Raw genomic sequence first — 18244 nt, forward strand, 5'->3', positions numbered from 1 at the left:
TAAGAAGTCAAAAAAGTTAGACACAGGTCACCTTAGAGCAGTCAGTAAGTTTACTGGGTATAAGGTGAGTCATGTTAATCTTTTGGGATAGTTGAGTTAATCATTTCTACAGTAATCACATTTTATAATATCATTTCACTGATGCTTGCTCTTTTTCTTTAAAGAAACATACTTCCTTGCTTATATATTTGATCTCTGATTGGTACCTTGTTAGGTGCTTGAGACAACGTGCATGTGACCCCACATATATGCTGTCTCAAACACCTAGCAACATCCATGTGACCCTGGTAGGTTTGGAAGAGTAACATTGGTAGGGCTTTCAGGTTGCATTCTGCTGAGGACACCATGGCAGCAGCAGCATCTCGACTCCTTAACATAGTGTGGACAAATTTGATTACCTCTCCTTTTTGGCCACAGAACTGGTATGTTATTCTTCCTTGGAGAGCTAGTGGTCATCATTTCACTCTGGCTATGCTTATGTTCATCCATCCTTCATCAGCTGATGATTTGGTAGTACAAATATTTTGGAATGTAGTTCTTTTTGGCCATCAAGAAATGACAGGTAAAAGTCATAATTTTCATGATATAATCTTGCTTATCGGGTGTTTTTTCTTAACTCAAGTGTCTAGCAGTTGGCTGTAGGTTAATGGCTTTCTTACCCATGAGCAGTTTGCCTTCCTTGAAAAATAAGCATTTAAAGCTTACTGCTACTGCTCCATTCAGTGAAGACAGACCTATACTTGGCAACTATATAAATTAGTTTAAACTAGCTTAAACTATAGTCTAAATTAAGGATTTAGTATGACTGTTTGTTTTTTTTTTTTTTTTGCTGTAAATCTCACTGTGGTGTGTGAATTTCTATGTGGGGCTAGCCTGGCTCCTTTCCTCCACAGTACAGATAGCATTAAACTGATATGTGTTGAGTCCAAGTCCCTTTCTCAATGAACCACACCTGCTTCCTATAGACACTCACACCTCTTACTTGCCACTTCCACTTCCACTTCCTCCCCAAACAGAATCAACCACAACCCCATATTAATTTACTTTCCACTACCCAGCCAAGCTCAAAAAATTAAACTTTCTACCCACAATAATCATACAGCCACAGTCATAATAACGGAAACAAAACTTTACAAATCAATCCACCCATTCTTAAACTAGGCCTTCAAACTCCCTCAAATATCTACAGCAATATATTACTACCTATTACACCATTTTTCATAACCTATTAACTATCACATTGCCATCCACATCCTTACTGCAAATTTTCTCATCTGTAGAACTAAATTTTCATGGAAATGGTCAATAATGATATAGTAAACCTCCAGACACTGGACCCAATCCACTTTGGTTTTGTCAAAGTCAGGTTATGCCTACTGAACCTGGTGGACTTCTTTGAGAAGGTCAACAAAGCAAAATGGTTCACACTGCCTACCTTGACTGGCCAAGGCATTTGACACAATACCCCACTTGGGCATTTTTGACAAAGTTAAGAGGTTAGATACAAACCCATATTTCACCGGGTAGATAGCCAACTGGCTCAAAGACAGGATCCATGAAGTTAGAATTGGGGCGACCACCTCTACAAAGAGGCCAGTCACCAGTGGAGTCCCTCAGGGATCGGTCCTCGGACCACTCCTTTCTGGCATTTACTTCTCTGAAGTCAAGGCCAATGTCAATGGCCTCTGGCTGACTAAATTTGCTGATGATTGCAATTTAGGAGCTGTCATTGAATCACACACTGACACAAATGCTGGACAGAGGCTCAGGAATCTAGTCTAAAAGGGAGGCGAAAGCCAACACATTCTGGCTAGGCTTATAAATGCCCTAGGGCAGATAGCCTAGTACCTACCTATGAACCTATGAACCTATAAATGTTCTCCAGGAAGGGCTGACACAGACAGACAACTGGTGCCAGAGCTATGAAATGCATAATAGTATCCTTCGGGAAATCATCCACCCCTGATAACTATCATATTGGCCATCATGTGTCTACAGTGGTGAGGAAATCATTCAGTGTTGTGCAACTTATAAACAAAGGTATGTCATCTAGGTCCAAGGAAGTCATTGTTCCACTGTATTCGGCATTCATCAGACCTATCACTGAGTACAATGCCTCCCTTGTACATACGTAGCCAGACATATCCAACAACTGGAACATCCACAGAGGTTCCTCACTAAAAGAATACAGGGCATAAGTAAAATGTCCTATGCAGACCGCCTCGAGGCCTTATCCCTATAGTCTGTCTCCTAAAGGCTGTTGAGGGGAGATCTATGCCTGGCAGACAGGGCATTGTCAGACCCGACTCTGATGCACTTCCTGCATATCCACAAAACAAACAGCACTAGAATAACCTGTTCTAAAGACTTAAACCTTGCCTGTAATATAAATAGGACCTGCTGGAGAGACAGGTATATATCCCAGAGACTACCCTGTCTCTGGAATAGGCTCCCCATCCATGTGAAGCAGAGTTCCTCCCTAATCCAATTCAAGTGTAACTTGGACAATTGGAACAAGAAATTCATCCCTGGTTTTGCACCTATTTCTGCAATGGAGACAGGCAACCTGTAAATGTTTGATTTCCCAGACCCCTGCTTGTAAATGTTTCATCTCCCAAGCCCCTGCTTACACTTACTAATGGTACTAGAACTTGTCAGAGATTAGGGTTGCATGGCTAAGCTTAAAAATGCCCTTGTAGTCGTTATTCTAGTAAACAACTATGAATCTATAAAACTTCACAAAATAAAAACATACACAGCAATTTTTTATTCCATCCTATTTTTTATCCCATGTCTCTTCCTGTTTTTCTCTGTCACTACCTTACTAAGCCTTACTAAGGCTTAAGACTTAAGGGCCTTTCTGAGACGGACACCTGGTGTCAAAGTCATGGCCTCAAGCTAAATGCCAAAAAATGCATAGTCATCCTGTTTGAGAAAAACAAAACACCCACGAATTACCACTTAGATGGCAGCCCCCTTAATGCAGAAGAGGTAATAAGAGATCTGGGGAACAAGGTATATAGTAATCTCTCCTTTGACAATCATATTGCCAAAGTAGTTAGGAGATCCTTCTATGTGGCCCATCTAATTACTAAAGGGTTGGCATCTAGAAATAAAGAGGTTATAGTGCCCCTCTACTTGTCACTCATTAGACCCATCATAGAGTACAATGCCCCATTTGGGATGTACCTCACAAGACAATTCCAACAGCTGGAAAGTCCACAAAAGTACCTCACCAAGAGGATTACTGGTCTCAAACATATGTCCTATGCAGCCTGACTGAAAAAACTCTGGCTGTACTCAGTGGCATATCACTTACTCAGATGTGATCTCTGCCTGACTTACAAAGCCATGTCCAACTCAGACTTGATGGACATGCTCCACCTAAAGAAATTCAAGTCACTGCGAACCATGCCCTCTAGTGAGCTCAACCTCGCCACAACAATAAATAGAACATGCTGGAGGGATAGATTCCTGTCACAGAGACTCCCCATGCTTTGGAACAAAATTCCAAATTACATCAGGCAGAGCCCCTCACAAACGCTCTTCAAGAGAAACCTTGACAAGTGGATGGGTAACAGAAAATGCACCCCTGGGATCACTTCATTGGCTCTGCTTGACAGAGGATCAGTTAATTAATCAATGGGGTGGTGAAAGCCGACACACTTTGGCTAGGCTTATAAATGCCCTCGGGCAGATAGCCTAGTACCTACCTATGAACCTATGAACTATACCACTGCAAACAATACTGTTGCAATCCAGTGTAACTATCACTATTATCACATCATCAGCCTCAGACCTCATCTTCACACATTATACAAATTTCTAACACATTCAAATAATAGACAGTATACTTTACATGTTTCTTCTGCAAAACTGCCTCAAACTCCATGCCACTCTTAAATAAAAAATTATCAAAGCGTTTCCATCTTATAACAAAACTTATATCACCTGTTGACATTGAACTGTACCCAACTCATCGGCTGCACAGCAGTGGTACTGAAAGTAGCTTTCAGTGAATTTACTTTGTGGCATTAGCATTCACTGATAGAGTGCTCAGACAAGTGACATCTGTCCCCAGTAAACATAGTCTGGGCAGACAAAGGAACGAAGGGAGACCATAAAGACTCCATGTAACCAACCTTCAGGAGCCAGGATTGTGCCCCAGAGCCTGAAGCTGAGGTTTGCCTAGGAACCATGGCATTCCATACTGAGGGTAAGAAAAATATTGTTACCAGGACTAAAAGAATTACATTTATTATATACTTTAGGTGCAGTAATCACAGATTTGCTTTCTGAATTTGAGATATAACTGGAAAGATTCTAAACGTTATGAGTTTATAGTTAGTGCCAACTTGTAAACTAGATGTTTACAATAATTTTGCACCATATTTTCAGTGTAACATTCTTGTAATTGCCTCATTAAGGAGAGCATTAGTATTGTCTCTAAAGTGATAACATACATTATCTTCCACTAGTACTGTAACAAAATGTTTTCATCTTGCAAGTTCATTTAACATTAGAAAGACGCATTCTAGAATGGCTTCAGGATAGGGTTGTTAACTTAAATAATTGTAATTTGCTTGGAAAGAATTTACAGTTAACTTGTTTGGAAGTTTTTAAATTAGGTTTTTAAATGTTAACTTTTTTTTTAGATTTTAACTTAAACATTTAGCTTCACAGTCAATGTTTTATGCTTTTAATATCAACTTTCAGGTTTATGATGTATAAATGTTCATTGTTATATTGCAGTTAAAAAACTGTTTTGTACCATGTTATTCATTATGGTGTGTCTTCTAAATGCAATTTTATTTGAATTTTAGTTAGGTCACTTTTATTAATTTTACATGCTATATATAAAAATAAAGTAAATAATTCTAAACTTTATGCATTTCATGTTGATGCTTTCTAGTCTAGAAACTGACATATTTGGATTTATCTCTGTGTATTCCTTCTGACTTTTGGCAGTAGATTTTATTCTCAGAGTTCATTAACATTTTAAATTGCTTTGAGGAAAATAATACAATAAAGATGAACTAAGTTATCTACATAATGAAAAAGAAATTGTTCCATTAATTTTAATAAATCATAACTGAATGAATATGTGCATCATGCATACCAGCAGTTACATTTGTATTTCATTAACATTCAAGTGGCTTGGTGATGGCTAATATTAAATACTTTTTTGTACATCATAAAAACAAAGTAGGTTGCCATGTGACTTTACAATATTAATAGGTTCATAGGCTCATTGGTAAGTAATAAGCTAACTGCCCTTGTGAGCCATTTTAAGTCTAACCAAATTCCCTTTTTGGTTATCCCATTTGGTTATAGATTGGCCTTACATATCCCATGGTCGAAAATTATATATTACCCTTAATGAGAATAACTGGAATCATAATTTGATGGGACCCATGCATGTGATAAAGCATTTATGAGCGGTATCTGTCCATTAGCAGTACAGGGGGTAGTCCTGGGATAAATATTCTGTTTCCCATTCAAAGATCTAATTTGTGCTTGAAAATGGACAAGGATGAACTTTGTTTTATGTGGATGGGGAGTCTGTTCCAAAGCAGCAATATCCTCTGCGAAATAAATCTGTCCCTACAAATCATTCTGTTGATGATGCAGAAGAGGTTTAGATCCACAGACCAAGTATTTCTGATGCCATTTGACATGCTAATGTGTAGTAAATCCATCAGTAATGGGTCAGAGGATGGCTTGTATGCCAGACATAGGTCACCTCTTAGTGTTCTGTAGGATACCGAGTATAGTCACTCCATGTAGGACATGTTGTTTGGGCCTTGTATCCTTTTAGTAAGGTATCTCTGTTGGGCTTTCCTGTATCTGAACACATGCATGCCAAACATAGTCCTTAACTGTCCAGATTTTTGCCTCATATTTTTGGTCTGTGCCTTGTAAAACAAGATTTTCTGGCAAATTACTGAGGATCAAAGTCCCTAAATCATAACATACATTTGAATTTAACTCTTCATATCCCTCAAAAAAATGCACACTAATATCAATCCTGTTGTTCTAGCAATTTTGTAAGTTTATAAGAGCAATATTTAAAATCTGTCCCTATTTTTGGGCCTTTGTCCCTCGGTTATTTTATGTTTTGCTCAGACTTCTTGCTCTAAGAGGTTGAGAGATATGATGCCAAAGGAGACATTATATTCAATGACTAGCCTAATGAGGGCTGAGTAAGAGGGGGCAATGACATCCCTAGATCTAGACACAATCCTTTTATTTATTAGCTGTGAAATATAAAAGGACTTTCTTGCAACAATAGACACACGATGGTTAAAAGTTAGGTCACTGACCATAAAAGTTTCTTTAGGGGCATATTGTCAATGTGATAATTCCCAGGGGTAGATGTCTTTCCAAAGGATACAATAATACATTTCTTTGCATTTATTTTCCTACCATGATTTTGACACCCATTACTTATTTGAGACAAACCTGCCTGCAGGACAGCTGTGTCATCTGGGGATTCAATGACTGCTCCAAGGTTGCAGTTATCTGCCAGTTAGCCATCCAGAGCACTGTGGTATTGCCTTTTACTTCAGAAGTGTAGATGCCAAACAGGCGAGGTCCCAGCACAGAACCCTGGGGACTCCATTGGTTACTGGTCTCTTTGTGGAGGTAACTTTCCCTATTTTCATTATCTGCATCCTGTCTGTGATCCAGTTGGCAATCCAGTGGGTGACATAGAGGTTTATTCCCAATTTATTTAACTTTTCTACTATGGCTGAGTGGGGAATTGTGTCAAAAGCTTTGGTCAGGTTGAGGTATGCAATGTGTACCATTTTGCCTTCATCCATTGCTTTGGTGACCTTTTCAAAAAAATCCACCAGGTTGAGTAAGCATGACCTGCCTTTGATGAACCCAAACTGAGATGGGTCTAGTGTTTGGAGGTTCCCTATATCCTGAATGATTAATTCCATGATAAATATTCCATGGCAATGGATATGAGGCTGGTCAGACTTATGAGTCTGTAATTGCTTAGGTCTGTGGAAGATCCTCCCTTATGAGGAGGAATGACTGTAGCTGTTCTCCATTCACTTGATATAAAACCTATATGGAGGCTGAGATTGAACAGTGTGTTAGGGGTGTGGCTAAATCATGTTTTATGCTATTTAAAATGCATTCATGGATATTGTCAGGACCCATCGATGAAGTATTTTTAGCTTTTGGTAGAACTTTTAGGACTTGGTCTTGTGTGATAGCTGGAGGTAAGTCAGTTTCAGGTATACCTTGAGGGACAGACAGAGGAGAGAGAGAGGAGTAAAGTTTGAACTAAATTTATTGGCCAGTAGATTAGCTATATCTTCAGCCTCAGTGTAGGTACCACTGTTCACAATCAGCAAAGCACATTGCCGCATTGTGCTTTTGAGATTAGGAGCATAACTAAAACATTTCTTGTGATTATCTTTGGCTTGGATAGCTATTTTAACCGCACACTTGGCTACAGATCGGAACTTCATAGCCACTCTAAGAGAGGGAGAGCTGAGACCTATAGAGAAAGCAAGCACATCAAGCTGTGTTTCTTTGTTCTGTATGTGACACAGTTAAAAAATGTCTAGAATTATACAGAGGAAACAGATTGCTATATTATTAAATATTGCCTGTCATGGGTACCATTAGGAGTTATAGAGATTTGAGTCTCATCAAATTAAGGTTTTGTATAAAAAATCTATTTGCAAGCTGACCAAAGAGTGCTCATAAAGAGGTGTATTTTGGGGAGTTTAAAGCCAGCAACACATGAAAAATGTACCAAGTATAACAGAGGATTGCACAATTACTGAAGAATAAAATCAGCTGTAAACTGTGGAATATCACAAGGCTTAATCATAGGTAAAACACCTTATGCCTTGGAGTATCAGTGGTAAGTGATGTTTTAAAAAATGAGCATAAAGACCCACCACAGTGACTAATCCAAAGCATTTGAAATAATTCAACTGATTTTGTTCTTGAAAGGGTAACCCAAGTTCAGGAATCAGCAAGGGTCAGATGGTAGGTCTGCATATAAGAAAAGAAAAAGCAACTAATAGAAACTCTTCTTTATAGGAAAGGTAATACTCCCAGTTCTCCTGAAGAGACTTCTGTGAAGTAAGGGCACAAGACTGAGAAGTGAACTGAATGAAGGTAGCTCTGGGATGTGATGAAGTGTTAGATGTATGGTGATACTCCACTATGTGGAGAAAAGAAGAAAACATGGTGTGTGTGTGTGTGTGTGTGTGTGTGTGTGTGTGTGTGTGTGTGTGTGTGTGTGTGTGTGTGTTTATGTGCATGTACACAGACTCCAAGGTGAGAGTCCATACTGGGGTAGCCATCAAAAGAAACACTGAGGAACATTGTTAAGGGAAAATTACTGAGTGAAAGCATGGAGCTACAGCTTTGTACCTGAGACAGTCATTACCCCCATTTCCTTCCTTAATTTGAATAGGTAATTTGAATCATTCATGGTTGGTATTGGGTTATATTAGGATTTATTTATACCTTCCATGATTTTCATGAGGGAAAAGTTCAAGTGTCTAAAATTTGAAATATGGCATAAGTAAATCCCAATTTAAAAAAACATTCAGTCATGGTATTCTATTTTTCTTGTTTTTTATTTATTTATTTTTATTTATGTTTTTAATGCATGTTTGTAACAAGATAGTTCTCTCATTCATTGGTTTTGTGAAATTTATACTGTATATGTTGTAGTAATGGAATTAAACAAATTAGGCAATTTTCGTTCTACAGGTGGAATTAACATGCTTTGTTCTAATATGAAGAGGAGAAGGGATATATGTAATTGCTTGCAATTATATAAGCAAAATAGTGGAACTGTTTACTTGTAGAGATAAGATGTATTAAATTCAGTATACTACAGTTAAACTGATTAGATCTAGTAATTACTGTACAAACAATGTATTCTTTAATTACACCAGACAGTGCAGCCGTTTAACTGTATTGCAGATATAAGATGTATTACATTCAGTAGACCAAAGTTAAGCTGACCTCATTTAGTAACTACTGCACAAAAGCAATATTTTTTAATTATACAAAATAAAGGAACTGTTAACTGGATTGCAGAGATAAGATGTATTAAATTCAGTAGACTAAATTTAACCTGAGGGCATCTAGTAATTGCTGTGTCAAAGTAGTATATTTTAATTATAATACCCAATCAAATTATTTAGACATGCCTTGTTTATGTTTATGTTTAACTAAATAAAATCCACAGTCATAAGCCATAGTTTATTAAAGTGCCATGCAGATTACCAATCAAAAAAAAAAAAAAACTTGGTAATTGTCACTACTTTCAATACAAGATTTGCCTCTTTCATCCTTTTTCCAGTTCAGGACTTCATCAGAATGTAACATTTATATACAACCTTAAAAATCATGTGCACTTACAATGCATTGTGGTATAATTCAGCAAATAGTAATAAAAATGTAAAGACTATATAAACATAAAATCTTCAAGTCTACGTATATTAACAGTTTGTTTATTATAAATTTTCAATTTAAGCCATTCAGTTTAAATATGTTAAGATCCCTTATAATTTAAATGGCCTTAACTTTAAAACACTGGATCAATATATGATCATTTAAACCAGGATGCTGTGTCACATTCCTTCAAAGCTACCACACCAGATCCCTATTTTCCAGCCTGGGCTCCCATGAATAATCCCTGACACTCTCCAAAATAAAAAAAGCAAAAACATTTTTCAAACTCTTTCTTTCATTGGAATGCCTGTAAAGGCCATTTTTTTCATTTTTATGTTTGATGTTATATAAATTCTAGAGCATAATGATCTCTCCAGCTTTTATAAACAATGTCGTATATTAGGGTTATATAAAATGTAACTGTAATATTTTACATCTTCCACTTTTTGTCACACCACTTTTCCAGTCTATTTTTAATTCCTGTTGCTTATTTCTAAAATCTGTTTCATACTTTTGCTTTTATAGAATATAAAACCTGAGTCAGAGACCAACTTTTCTTTAAGATGCTGTCTAAAGACTAATTTCCCATTTCTTCTTATAAGCTGACCTGTTAAGTGAATGAAAGCACTAAATCAGGTGTCCTACTAGTGTGTGAAAGACAACTGTCTGTTAACAGAATGGTCAAGTATCTTTGGTTGACATGATGCAATCACTGATTTACAAATAGAAAAACTGAATTGCAGTAGTGGGACGGAGCAGAGAGATGAAGAGAGAGGAGGAGGAGGTTGTAAGGAAGGAAGAAGTGGAGTAACTACATGTGACGTGTTAGCAAAGAAAAAAAAACAAATAAATAAATAACAAAAAAAATTATATCATATTTGGCCACTGGAGGAATTCAGGGAGTAGTATAACCACCCAATAGCCATGCACACCGTTGTAGAGATGCATTCCATGAATCCCTGTGGTGGTTACCCTTTTGCTGTATCACTCATCTGTCCCTGCTGTGAAGATTGGGTGGACATAGGTGAAGGCTGCCAGCCTAGACAGATAGAATTCTGGAGATAATTCTGTCATCTGTAAATATTAATGTAAACCACAGGCTTATTGTCTTAAATGGTAAAAATAGTGTTACATGTGGAACTGGAAAGAATGTAACAACAGTGCAATCTACTGACCAAGTAGGGCATGTTGTGGCCCTTTGATGTAAACACGGCTCCGGCCAGTCTAGATGAAGGAATTCTTGCTATCATTTTAAGGCAAGATTTAATGGCCAGAATTTGCATGCATAAATGTCCTTAATGGCTTTGCTTCCTGACCTGGTGTGAGCCAACTAAAGAATGCAGCCTGTTAGCCTGGGAACCCCAGGAAAGTGTGAAGAATGACGTAATGTAAATCAGGACTGTAATATCAATTTAAACAGAGAGAATCAGACAGTATTAAGCATTTTTGTCTTGACCATCCAATGCACTCTGCCTTTGCCCTATATGTAAGTTTATCTTAGACTTGTGTTTTCTCAGAGATAGCTAGAAACTAGAAAGATTAGACTAAGTGCTTCTCTGTGATGTCAGAACTGTACCACTGAATTATTTTAAGTATTTTTCTGTGATCTCTGAACCCTTGACTAGCACTGTGTAGTAAAAAGTATTGTCTTGTGTTTTGACTATTTGTTATTAAATATTTTTAAACCCTTTCAACTGTGGCTGTTTTGTGTAGAGATAATTTAATCTCTAGAGTACATTGCATATTTATAGTGATTACTGTCCAAGTCACTCCAAATAAGCCTTGACTGTTCAGTTACACTTACCTATTTGGAGAATAATATTGCACAGTAATAATCGGACACCCTTTCATAAGGGCCTTTTAGTAGCTCATAAATAGCTGGGTGGTGGCAGTGATTTATTCTGAATAGTCTGGGAAAAAGGGGCACAGCTGGAGAGCCTGTGCTAGCCTTCCCCGGGAGTGTCTGTGTGGTTGTATAAACTCTTCTCAACATGTGTGTGTGTGTGTGTGTGTGTGTGTGTGTGTGTGTGTGTGTGTGTGTGTGTGTGTGTGTGTGTGTGTGTGTGTGTGTGTGTGTGTGTGTGTGTGTGTGTGTGTGTGTGTGTGTGTGTGTGTGTGCGTGTGTGTGCGTGTGTGTGCGTGCGTGTGCGTGTGTGTCAGCTACTTGGTCAGGGACATGAAGCACTGGTTGGACAGAGAGGGTGCTGGAGGTTTTAGCTTGCCCACTAGGCTGAGATCTGGACCCTATAGCTGTGCCAGTGGGGAGTCTTATTGAGGACCTGGAGAGCAAGTGAGCGACCAGCCCCAGACTAACTGTGATCTCTGTGTGCTGTTAAGGGAAATTGCACTTTACTATGTATATTTGTTATCCTTTCCTCCTATATGAGACGTCCCTTACTGGTGTTAGTGGTGAGGATTTAGCCTCCTTGATTGCTTGTCCAGGGCACGTGCGTCATACCTGCCATTACCTCACATTAAAGAATTTCTCATAAAGTGTCTGTTCATCTTATGGCCTTTTCATTTCACTGCATGTTACAGATGAAAATACATCAACCCAAGGAAGTAGAATAAGATACTGCTTCATAAAGGCAGTGCTTTATTATTCTCTTTGATTATCCATGAACTAGTTTAACATAGTCTTAGTATTCATTCAGAAGTTCTCTGTCTGCGCTTTGTTAATTGATTTTATTCTGATGTAAAACCTTAATTTTCATCTCTTTGACTGAAATCTTAAAAGCATTGTACCACCTTAAGTACTGTCTGTGGGACTACTGCATTAAGTTACTATGTTGTTTTCCAGGTTCATTCTACCACTATAATTGACTTAGCCATCAAATGTTATTGTTAATAAAATAAAATAAAGAGGTCAGTAAACTATTTGGTACCTGTGATGGCTATCCTCCATTACTGCCCATGCTCCTACATTACATATATATATATATATATATATATATATATATATATATATATATATATATATATATTTTTTTTTTTCCCTTTGGTTTTGTTTTATTTCTGTTCAACCACAAAGACCCTTTCTAGGACATCAAACTTCATCTTTGAAGTTACTTGTTCCATTACTCTGGACACTATTTACATGTGATGTTCTCAGATAGTATTTCCCTTTGTGCTTACTGTCCTTATGTTCTTCACTATTTAGTTTTGGCAGCTGCTGTACTGTTTAATTTTCTGTATACTACATACTTACATACTATATCTGATTTTACTTATACATGCAGATTTCAGCAAACAGGCTGTTCTGAAAGTAGAATTTCCCACTATAACATTTCAACTCATTCCTGGTGTAGACTAGAACTTTCCTTTCTGGGATGCATGCCACTGCAGTTCTTGCCTTTCCACTTATATGCACTGACATTTGAGCGTAAATACTGTCTTTCTCCTACTTATATTTAAGAGGGCTATGTGCAGAATATTCCTGCTCTGCTTCTCAGATCCCTCTCCTCCTCCCAACAAGCTCAAATATATGTGAGAGATGCAACTATATAGCCAAACTGGAGGCTAAGCTCTCTCAACCCAGTACTGGCACACCCTGTCAGGTGGAGAAGGTAACCACACACACCACAAATCCAGCCTCACATAGACCTATCGCATCAGCAAACCAAGCACATAAACACACAAAAACATACTCGGAGGCTCTAAATAAAAATCTGCCTAAGCAGCAGAGACTTCCAAAGCAGACATCCAAGCAACCCCTACCATGAAACAATACCCACGTAGCACATAGCTCACAAAGTCAGTGTGCCACACAATCACAGCCCTTAAGGCTAAACAACACACCTAATACACTTGTAATAGGTGACTCTATTGTCAGACACACTGATGTCCCACTCACCAGGCTGAACAAGGAGAAGGTCACTGTAAGCTGCCTGTCGGGTGCCAGGATCCGCCACATAACACAAGCACTCAGGTCACTCCAAAGCAAGTACAAATATGACTCCGTCATTGTCCATGCTGGTGTGAATGACCTGAGATGTACCTCCCTGGACTACATGAAAAAAAGACATAGAGGAGCTCTTTGATCATGTAGCCCAGGTCGGTATGACTATGAGTAGCATCCTACCCTCACCAAGAATGATGCCACAGTATAAAGACAAAATGATCAATTTTAACAATTGGCTAAAGTATTGGTGTCATTCAAAGGGGATCCAGTGTCTGTCAGCCTGGGATGACATGCTCGACATGCCACGTTGCTTTGCTAGGGACGGCTTGCACCTGTCACCCCTGGGTTTTCGAATACTGGCAAAGGCTCTTGCCTCCCCCATAGTGCCTTTTTTAGGCAAGGCTCAAAAGACAAACTCACCTCCATAGACAAAACAAAGAAAAAAAACTAAGGGTAATGCTGCTCAATGCCAGAAACCTCTAAACCTCAAGCTCGAGAATCTCCTCAGTATGGAGACTATCAATATCTGTGCAGTAACAGAAACCTGGTTCAAGGCTACCGAGAGCACCTCAGCACTAACAGGTTATACTTCATACCATGCTTTCCGGACACAAAACTTGGACCGAACCACAAAAGGAGGGGGAGTATCCATATTTATCAAATATACCCACACCTCCAGGTTAGTGGCACTGCACAAAGCATCAGAGACCATCCATGTGCATCTAACAGTGGGCAAAACTGCCTTTCAGTTTGTAGCCTGCTACAGACCACCCCCCCAAACACAGGAACCTCACTCGGCTTTCCTGAGAACACTGGAGAATATGAAGGTCTCTCCAAACACCATTATATTGGGTGACTTCAACTACCCAAACATTGATTGGGAAAACTACTCAAGCCCAAACACCCTCGCCCAACGGTTCCTAGAATTTATAAACTCAAATGCTATGGAACAACTGGTCACCACTCCCACAAGAGGGGAAAACATACTGGATCTGGTCATCACCAACATGGGGTCTCTATGTTCCACACCAGAGGTATACCCCTCATTGGTAAGATCACACCATAAACTAATCTCACTGGACATCCATATTCCGTCCCCACCCCTAGCCAAGGAAACCATGGTGAAGAACTTCTCAAAAGCAAACTTCACACTTCTCAAAACCAAGGTGGAATCCTTCAAAGCACCCAGGCCAGTGGAAAATACAGCCCAAAATGCAGAATCCTTTACAAAAGCACTCTATGGACACCTACAGGAATGCATGGAGCATGCTATCCCAAATAAAACCAAGACTCACTCCTCCAAAGGCAGGAGACCTATCTGGTGGACCCCTGCCATAAATAAGGTATACAAAAGAAGGAGAAAGCCACTACATGGTAGAGCAAAATCCCAAAAAGGGAAGGCGTCTCTGATCAGTACTAGCAAGAAACTATGATCCCTCATAAAATCATCTAAGGCCAGCTTCGAAAGAAAAATTGCACAAGACACTAAAGATAATCACAAGGCCTTCTTTAGTTATGTCAGAAACCTGGGAGGCAACTCCCATATATGCTCTGAGTTAGTGCAAAATGACAAAAAATACACTGAACCCACAGACATTGCCAACATCCTAGCAGAAAGGTTCAGTGCAAACTTCTCCCCCCTCCCCCCAAAAGAGCAAATGTCTATCCCAACAGAGTGTAGCCTTCCTGAGATTACAGATGCACAGGTGAGAGCTGTCCTCTCCAAAGCAAAAAACACAGCATCAGTGGGACCAGACGGTGTCCCGGGCTGCATCTTACACGAGCTCCAAGAAGAACTAAACCCTCATATAAAGTCACTGTTCAATCTCTGCCTTACTACAGGATATGTACCTAAGGAATGGCGTACAGCAGCAGTGGTCATAATCCACAAAGGTGGTGCCACAACAGACCCCGGAAACTATCACCCTATAAGCCTGACTAGCCTGGTCTACAAAGCTATGGAGCATATCATCATGGAAATCATAAACAAAGACATTGGGAACCTCCAGACACTGGACCCTACCCAATTCGGCTTTGTTAAGGACAGATCCTGCCTCTTGAACCTGGTCAACTTCTTTGAAACAGTTACCAAAGCCATAGATGAAGGGAAGGTAGTCCACACAGCCTACCTGAACCTTGCAAAAGCCTTCGACACAATACCCCACTCGGGCATCATAAATAAGCTCACCAGCTTAAATATCAACCCCTATGTCACAAGATGGGTTGCAAACTGGCTCAGGGATAGAACCCACATGGTCAGAATAGCAGGTGCCATGTCAGACTCTAAACCAGTTACAAGTGGCATCCCACAAGGCTCAGTCCTGGGACCTCTCTTGTTCGGTATATATTTCTCAGAGGTACAGGCTAACATGGGTGGACTATGGCGTACCAAGTTCGCAGATGACTACAAACTGGGTGCCATAATCGACTCTCTGGCTGACACAAGCATCTTCCAAAAGGGTCTCACAGAGACGGATAACTGGTGCCAGAGCCATGGCCTAAAGCTAAATGCCAAAAAGTGCACAGTTGTCCCCTTTGGGAAAAACAAAGTGCCCACAAATTACCACATAGGTGGTAATCCATTAAGTACGGAAGAAGTAATTAGGGACTTGGGGACCCAAGTAGATAGCAATCTCTCCTTTGACAATCACGTTGCCAAAGTGGTTAGAAAGACCTTCCATATAGCCTACATTATCATGAAAGGATTCACATCTAGATCAAGAGAGGTCATTGTGCCCCTCTACTCATCACTTATCAGGCCCATAATTGAATACAATGCCCCATTTGTGATATACCTTACCCGACACCTGCAGAAACTGGAAAGACCCCAAAAGTACCTCACCAAGAGGATCAAGGTGCTCAAACAGATGCCCTATGCTGCTCAGCTAAAGAAACTCCAGCTCTACTCAGTTGAGTACCGCCTACTCAGAGGCGATCTGTGTCTGACATATAAAGCCATGTCCAACCCAGAATTAATGGACATGCTTCACCTCAGGAAATCCAAATCCCTTAGAACTACATGCTCCAGGGACTTGAACCTCAGCACAGAAATAAATAGGACATGCTGGAGGGACAGATTCATATCCCAGAGGCTCCCCTCACTCTGGAACAAAATCCCAATCCATGTTAGGCAGAGCCCCTCACTGACCCTCTTCAAGAGAAATCTTGACGAGTGGATGGGAGATCGTAAGTTTACCCCTGGGATCTCTTCTGTGTCCCTGCTTGAAAGAGGTACAGTAAACTAACTTTAAAAGGGCTACCTTCTGTGACCTACTATACAGAGGCACAGTCAACTAATCTAAAAGGGTGGCGAAAGCCAAACACACTCTGGCTAGGCTTATAAATGCACTAGGGCAGATAGCCTAGTATCAACCAATGAACCTATGAACCTATGATGATTTCCCTTGCTAGAGATGTACATACAAACCCTAGACCACTACTTGTAAATTCTAGAGTCCAAAAGAGCAGTTTTGTATAGCTTCTCAGGCCTCTGAAATTGTCTTGGATTCAAATAGTGCTTCTGTTGGCTATTGTGAAATCAAAAACGGGCATATAATTCATTTATAGAAAGCCTGTAAAAAAACAATAAATATGCATAACATAGATGCCCTGCACCTTGAGGCAGAAGGAAGAGGCTGCTGTGGTGAAAAGAAGGTATAGAAGAAGACAGCAGAGAAAATGGAGACAGGAGTACAGGATGTTATCTCAATAAATAGAAAAGACCATAGATGGGAAAAGTAAGAAGTATGAGCTGGATAGATGTCATATTATCTAAGAAGGATAGAGAGAAAAGGCTGACTGGGATACTCACCCAGGAGGAGTGTGAGCAATATGTATCAGTTAACATCTGACCATCGTGTGTGGTGTGTGTGTGTGTGTCTGTGTGTCTGTGTGTGTGTGTGTGTGTGTGTGTGTGTGTGCGTGCGCGCGTGTGTGTGTGTGTGTGTGTGCGTGTGTGCGTGTGTGCGTGTGTACGCATGTGTGTGTGTGTGTGTGTGTGTGTGTGTGTGTGTGTGCCAATATACACACACACATATATATATATATATATATATATATATATATATATATATATATATATATATATATATATATATATATGGGTCTACGTTGATTGATTGAAATTACAAAACTTCGAACTCATATGGTCGGAACCATATGATTGATGTTTTGTAATCTCGAACATCCAAAAAAAGAAAAAAAAAAACCAACTTAAAACACATATATGCGGGGGGGGGGGGGGGGCAAGCCCCCCTGCTATTAAAATATACCATTTCCGAGATCGCACTACAGTGAAGAAAAGGGAATATTCCTATTCTTCGCTGTATGATGATCTCCGTTTAAATGTTCGAAGTTTCAGAACTTCTATCACATGGTTTCGGCCATATGAAATTTAAATTTAAATCATTTAACTAGGACCTATATATATAGATAGCCATCCTAAGGTACTGAAGAAAGGCTTTTCTTTCATCCCGGCGCAGAGAGCCAACACAGCGGATGTTATCCTGGACCTCAAGTGCTACCTGAGAAAGTTACAACTAAAATTAGATATACAACAATATGAAGAGGAAGAAGATGAGGAACGCTCAGAAGATAACAGCAGACCCCTTACCATGAAGAGCCTGTACACTCCTGCACTCTCCAACACACTGAGCCTCTTTGCGAGTACCTGCGAAAGGGATATCAGGAAACTCCTTTCTGATAAGCCCTCGGCAAAGTGGCACAACCTGAACAGGGAAGAAAGACAGGCTTGGAAGGAACTAGGTCAGGACAAAGCCCTACGGATCATGAAGGCTGAAAAGGGATCCGGGATAGTAGTGATGGAGCAGGAGAGATATATCCAAACACTTGAAGCATCCCTCATGAATAACCAGTTCTACAAAAAGGTCAACATCAACCAGG

General features: G+C 39.6%; 1 protein-coding gene across 3 annotated transcripts in view; it reads left to right on the plus strand.

Moving 5' to 3' along the window:
• The window catches only part of PHACTR3 (phosphatase and actin regulator 3), a 1988889-nt gene that overhangs the window by 1661853 nt on the left and 308792 nt on the right, over positions 1–18244 (plus strand). The window lies entirely within an intron of this gene.

The sequence above is a fragment of the Protopterus annectens genome, chromosome 12.part0 (genome assembly GCF_019279795.1).
Source record: "Protopterus annectens isolate FY-2018-M chromosome 12.part0, PAN1.0, whole genome shotgun sequence".
NCBI lineage: Eukaryota > Metazoa > Chordata > Ceratodontiformes > Protopteridae > Protopterus > Protopterus annectens.